Source organism: Numida meleagris, chromosome 3, assembly GCF_002078875.1.
Source record: "Numida meleagris isolate 19003 breed g44 Domestic line chromosome 3, NumMel1.0, whole genome shotgun sequence".
NCBI lineage: Eukaryota > Metazoa > Chordata > Aves > Galliformes > Numididae > Numida > Numida meleagris.
Genome location: NC_034411.1, coordinates 3408249 through 3415278, shown reverse-complemented (window position 1 = coordinate 3415278; position 7030 = coordinate 3408249).

The window sequence follows — 7030 nt, the reverse complement described above, 5'->3', positions numbered from 1 at the left end:
TCACCATGGGGATCTTGATCTCATTAGGACTCATTTACGCATCTGCATTAGGCAACCGCTCATTGAACCACAACATAAATAACATCACGGCAGACATGGGGAGAGCCTGTGGCCTTGTTCAGTCCGTGGAAGCTTCTGCCATTGACCTCGGTGAAGCCAGGATTTCACCCAGTGGTCTGATTATTTCCGAAGTCTGAAGGAGTCGCTCAGGATCGGATACAATGGGCAATTAAACTGAAAGAATTACAAAATTTTAACTTTAATTTGGCAAAGCCTTCGCAGGGCCTATTGCAATGAAGTTACCATGCTCTGCACAGTGAGAGCCTGGGCCTGTGCCCATTGGAGTGAATGGGAATATCCCCCCGGGACTTGGACGAGTGATTTAAGTTTCATGTTTGTTTTTTCAGGCAGCATTTCAGTAAGTGCTTACAAAATAAGGCGCTGGGAGAGACACCCACCAACCTCCCAGAGTCAATGGAAAGTCATCTGATCACGAACTGTCCCACTGCTTGCAGCAATGCTGAAGCCAGCGAAGGCTCCGTGCTACGGGGTAATGGAATTGAGTTAGGGATTGTAGCAGAAGAGACAGATCGACATCCCCTGTGTTCAGGGCAGTGCATCTCTGGTTGTGAATGGCAGGAAAAAAGAACTTTCTATTGATAGAAAACAGCTTTATTTGTAGGAAAGATTAATACTTAATGCAGTTTATCCTCAAAAGGTCACTGTAACCTCTTGAACATCCTGCAAATCTTCTGACTCGTTGCCGAATCACATCCATTGGAAATGATCATTTGAATATTTTGCAGAAATGATTATGATTCTTATATAGACAGACAACCTTATTTTTTTTTTTCAATAGTAAAAAACTCCTGCATTTCATCATCCAGGAATATGATTTATAGGGTGACAAAGTTAAACCCATGATATATGTGAAATAGGTAATTGATAAATCATAAAACAGGTTGAGTAGAAGATGGAAAAATACTTAAGCTGGATGGATTCTACTGAATTAAACCACGCTATTAAATTGCCCAGCATCCTGCTTAATAAAACTGATACGCTGTTTTGTGCTAGACATTTGCAGCGGTAGATGACTTCTCAGAGAAGAATGCATTTAATCTGCTGGGGAACCTGATGCTGGACAGAATGAGTATGTTGATCTAAGTGCTGCAGGCTGCAGAGAAGACAGATCCCCTGAGGCTGACTCCTCTGCAGCTGGGTGCTGCTACTATTGGTAGTACTGATTGCCAACTGAACTAACCAGCGTTGGGTTAGACCTATGTATTTATCATCATTGTGGGTACAGATTGCTGTAATCGCTACCAGTGTCAGCCTCAGCTGGCACAATTAATACTTACTGACCTCCCACAGTGAAACAAAAACATCAGAGCACGATGAAGAATGTGGAAAAATTCATGAGCACAGGCTACAGCACCCAACAGCCATCAGTGGGCCATGCTGAAGCACTTCCCTCCTTCTTATTTCCTACCAGCATGTAATTAATGCCTGTGTTAATTATCGTGAGGGGGCAGGGCTGGCCAAGTGATCCTGGATGTAATTAAAGCTCTTGCCTGTCCTTAGCTGGTGAGCAGAGCGAACCCGACCTGCAGAGGCACTCAGCACCTGGAAGGAGCCAGATATCCTGATAACATGCTAAAAGGCCTCAGAGCCAACACCCGGCAGCTTCATGGGAAATGCTCACGACAAATGTTAGCACAGACGTGCGCTTTTTATCTGGCTGGGGTTAGGTTACCCCATTAATTCATGCTCAGAAGACAATGCATGGGCCAGCAGCAGCAGGTTAATTCTTTTACTCAACCCTGTCTGAAGTGACACTGCCACAAAGGGGGACTTTAAGGAGAGGATCAGTTTCCACAGTAAACTTTCCGAAGGGTTGGGAGCTGGGGAATGGCACTTCTGCCTTGCTGGGAGCCCTCCGGAGTGCTCCTGCAGCTGACTGAGGCACCTGTGCCGGGTGGTGTGCGAGGCAGCAGGCAATCATTGCAGAGCTGCTTTGCAGCAGAGATTTATTTGCTCCAGGGAGTTCCTGTGTTCCATGTCCCAGCCTTGGCTGCAGCACCAGCAGAAATGAACTCTACGTGCTCAGGACACGCAGCATACAGGTATTTGAGGTGATTTGCAGTCAAGACGCTCCATATTAGAATCACAGAATCACAGAGGCTGGAAAAGACCACTAGGATCATCCAGTCCAACCCACCCCCACCCCCACTGTGCCCACTGACCACGTCCCTCAGTGCCACATCCCCACGGCTCTGAACACCTCCAGGGACGGTGACCCCACCACTCCCTGGGCAGCCTGTGCCAGTGCCTCACGGCTCTGTCTGAGAAGGAATTGTTCCTAACACCCAACCTGAACCTCCCCTGGCACAACGTGAGCCCATCCCCTCTCGTCCTATCGCTGTTCCCTGGGAGCAGAGGCCGACCCCACCTCACACAGCCTCCTTTCAGGTCGTTGCAGAGAGCGATGAGGTCTCTACATTTTAAAAACTGAATGTTAGAAGAAATGACTAACTTCACACATTCAGGTCAGATTCAGCTATTGATTTCAGCCAGAAGAAAGCATGGATTTCTCTTTTATTTTTTTCCCCTGAAAATGTCAAAACATTTCACTTCAGACTTGCTAAAACATTTGACGTTTTCCAAGCAAAACCTTTAAGTCTCTTGATTCCAAATAGCATTTGTTTATTTCAAAACTGACCTACATTAAAAGACAAAAGTTGGAACAAAAGAGTTAAATAACTCAGCAAAGCAAAACAAAGTGCTTCAGATTTGAATTAAAGAAGATGTTTCAGGTTGCTCCAATGAAACATACTTTGGTTTTTATAATTTTCCTCCTAAGTTGGGATTCAACATGTGCTGATTTGTTAATTTTCTTTTTTCTTTTTCTTTTTTTTTTTTTTTGGATAGGGAGCCAAAAAATCCATTATTGTTTCAGTGTGATGAGGAAATCCCTGATAGGGAGACATCCCTGCTGCTGCTGCCTCTTGGTGAGCACCCTGAAGTGCACAAGCAGCCAATGGATAATCCTTGAAGTCCAAGAGGGAAAAACCTGGGGCCTTATGGGGCATTTTGGGCTCAAAGTCTCTGAGCTGCTTGGGACATTTCAGCAGAGGTGCCCTCGAGCAAGGAGGAGAGCAAGTACCCAACCAGAGAATCAGAGAATCAGAAAGTCAGAGAACCATTTGAGTTGGAAGGGACCCCTAAAGGCCATCTGGTCCAACTGCCCTGCATTGAACAGGGACACCCACAGCTCTACCAGTGCTCAGAGCCCTGTCCAGCCTGACCTTGGCTGCCTGCAGGACAGGGCACCACCACCTCTCTGGGCAACCTGTGCCAGTGCCTCACTGCCCTTATGGTAGAAACCTTTTCCTTATATCCAGTCTAAATCTCCCCTCTTTTAGTTTGAAACCATTTCCCCTTGTCCTTGATGACTGTGTGCATCCTTCATTGGCATTACCCACCATTAGCAGAGGTTCGGATAAATGCGCTACCCAAGCATTTGATTACTGGTTCGCTTTCACGCTTTGCTTTTGGTGGTTATAATGGCAAACTTCAAGTATTTGCTTTATTTTTTTCTGCCTGGGCAGGCAGTTCATTTAATGCCATAAAACAAAAAAGGCCACGCTGATGACATGCTGTGATTTTTTTTTCATGCTGCTGACTCTTTTTTCCTTAGCTGTTCTTGACAAATGAACAGAAATATGGGGATGAAAGAGAAGAACAGAGTGAGGGAGAGATAGAATAGAAAACAATAATAGTTTTAAGTATAACAAATTGAATAAATATCATAAGGAAATAATCAAAACTAATGTCCCTTGTTCCAGATGCTGAAATGTTTTGTAAATCACATTTGAAGAGAAAGGTATCTCGCTTTTATTTCCCTTCTTTTTGATGCCGCTGGGGTTATCATCTGCAGAGCTCCATTTCGGGTTGGAAAAATCCTTCAGGTTCAGAAAGCAGATTTTCACTTGGAAGCACAGATTTGCGCCACGGGTTTCTCACCCGTTTGCTGAAGTACCAGGAAAACTTGCGGGATGTGGAGCGTTTCCTGGGCAGGGAGGTGATGCTGTGGCACCACACGCCTGCGAGCGAGCAGCCCCGAGTGCTAATTGGATTTTATCAAAACTGCATATTTCACAAACATTACATCATTTCCTTGCTGCTTTCAGCAGACTGATCCAACAAATGTTTTCTATTTTACTCCAGGATTCTAACATGAGATGGGCTCAGAACTTGGCAGTAATTTACTCGCAGCTTAAATTTATGACATAGACGAACATTTATATTCATTTAAAATGAAAGGCAGAGCTGCGCAAACATTTTTCATCCATTTTTTACTATATGTGCCGGTTTTACCTTCTGTAGAAATTATTATATGTCTAGTTACATAGCCAAGGGAAAAAGAGAAAAAAAAAATAGAAGTTCTTATACTTCAGGGGAAAATGTGTACAATTAATATCAGTTTACACATCTGTAATAACATAAAACATATACACCCGAGGTTACGTGTCGTGACATAAATCATAAAAGGGTCATAAAGAGTTATTTAAGAACCTTGTAACAGATTTTATTAAATAACATTATCAAATATTAAAGCTTTGTGTGAACGAGTGAACGGAACCCGCTGCACAACCTTCCTTTGGCTAATACATAGCTGTAAACAAATGTTCCCCATAAAAACTAGAAAAACGGAGCAGATTCTTGGCTAGTTTTGACCATCAGCAACCGCCTGGCTTCGGCAGAGCTACCCGGCTTCATTCAAGCTGTGGGTCAGCCCTTGTGTCCCAAAAACCCAGCGACCCGAAAGCGGCGACGGTGAAGGACCAGCTCGTTTCACGCCGCTCTAAACACTCCGGAGTTAAAGCAACAAAAACAAAACCACAGGCAGAAAATCAGGCGACAGCAAAACTCACCCAGCCATCTCCGTTCCTAAGGCACCAGGTCTTAAAACTGCGGTATTGCTTTCAAGCAACATTATTTGAAGCGCTCTCAGACGTTCCCCCATCTGACTAATGCCTTATTTCCCTCCTGCCTCCCTTCCAGGCCGGCACGCTCGGTAATAGAGCTTGAGAAAGTTGGCTTTCTGAAGCAGGGGGTAGGAAATATAGCGACAATAAAGTTTTATATCCTTCCTCTAATGTATTCTCTTTAAGAAAATAATTTCTCTGCGTAATATGTTTTCCTTTGGAAAAGCGCGCTACCTGAGCCTGTGGTAGGGTATAAAGATTTTATTGGCACCCGTTTGGGATGGTGCAAAAAACCCTCTCTCCCTCTCCTTGTAAAAGTTTTAATAAAATAAAATTATAGAGCATTTAGGAGAAAGTTTGTATCTTATTTTGCTGAAATAGCAGAGTGCTGCCGAGCCTGGGGACCAGCCAACATGGGAAACAGCAACGGGGACAGGGGCTGCCCACACCAGCTAGGGCAGCCCTGGTGATGTGTTCAGCACTAAATGCAAGATGAAACGTTGTGCGCTGAGTGGCTGATAGCATTAGCTGAGATGTGTAGTGTCATGGGAAGCAACGTCTGGAGCTCCATCTCTAAGCAGAGAAAGGTATGCAGCCGAGAGGATGCGCCGTGCGGCACACATCCACAGACAGGACAATTTCACTGCCACTTGATAAGACTTCTTTAGCAGCGAATTCAGCTCATTCATGAAGCTCAGCTGCAGCCAGAGCAGCGAGCAGCTCCAAGGAGAGGCTGTCTTCTGGCCAAGGCGAGAGAAAGCCGAGAGCAGATCTGGCGCCTGTCAGCAAGCCCATCTCTCGGGTGGAAGGGATCCAGCCTCGCCGTGTGGGCTCCAAGCAGGTGGGGCTCTGGGAGCAGGCTCCCAGCCACTCCCGGGAATGGTCCTGCATAAGCTTCCCATACTGGTGTGGCCACGAATGCTTACAAAGTTACGGTCTTGTGCAAGATGCAACTGCACGTGCAGGTCTTGAACATGAAGATGCGACTGCCTCCTGCTTTCAATAAAACATGCCTTGGTTTGGTGCATAGCAGCAAGACAGCTGTTGGTGATATGCATGCTGGAAATAGCTTGGTGGTGTTATTGCATCAAAGCCATTAGGCGTCACATTCAATACACACGCTGTATTAATTCCATATAAATGAGTGAGATAGGAAAAGTGGTCTGACTTCAACAAAATGAAGTGGGCCAACTTGATACTGCAAGATAGTCGTTGCAGATAATGCAAGATTTTTTTGATTAAAATGGATGAGAATTTGAATAAGAATGCGTTGTTTGGAATACATTCCCACTGGTGTCCAGAAGTATTCCTACTTGCAGATATATGTGGTTTCCATTAACAGGCAACGGATTAAAAGAGTACTCTGACTTGAGCTAATCCTTGTAATTATGTATTTTTGGTAAACGTAAATTGATTTGGTGTAATAGACCTGATTGGAAAATTACCTGTTTGAGATGGCAAAATAAAAGCGACTGCTGGACACAAGTTTGAAAAAATGTGGGGTTTCAGTAGGATGCTTTGCTCTGAAAGAAAGTCTGTTTCAATAAAAACGTTGATTTGAAAATTGCGGTTTTTAGCAGAATGGTATTTGATCCATTAAAGCTGTATTGGTTTCATTCTTGATGTTTGCCTTTCGTTGAAATACGTTGGTATGAGGCATGAAATAAGCATGTGTCGGGCATTACTCAGAATAATAAAAAATACAGAATAGAGAAGAAGAGGCAGCTATGACTGCTGGAGGGAGCCTGATCGCCCAGCGTAATCCTGCGTCACGCAGCCCTCGTGCTGGAAGCGGCTGTGTGGGGAGCAAAGAGGAAGGGAACGCTGCCACTGGTGTCACCGGGCAGAGGATCAGGCCCAAAGAATGCAAAGATGGAAAATATCTGCCTTATTAGATCAGCCGACCCAGCCGCGCTGCCAGCAGCGGATTGTTCCGCAGAGGACGGTCGGAATTGCTTTGTCTGGCCTAAATTTGCGTTATACCAATGACAGGGATCCCACCACTTCCCTTGGAGGACTTTTCCACATTCTAATTGATCTGA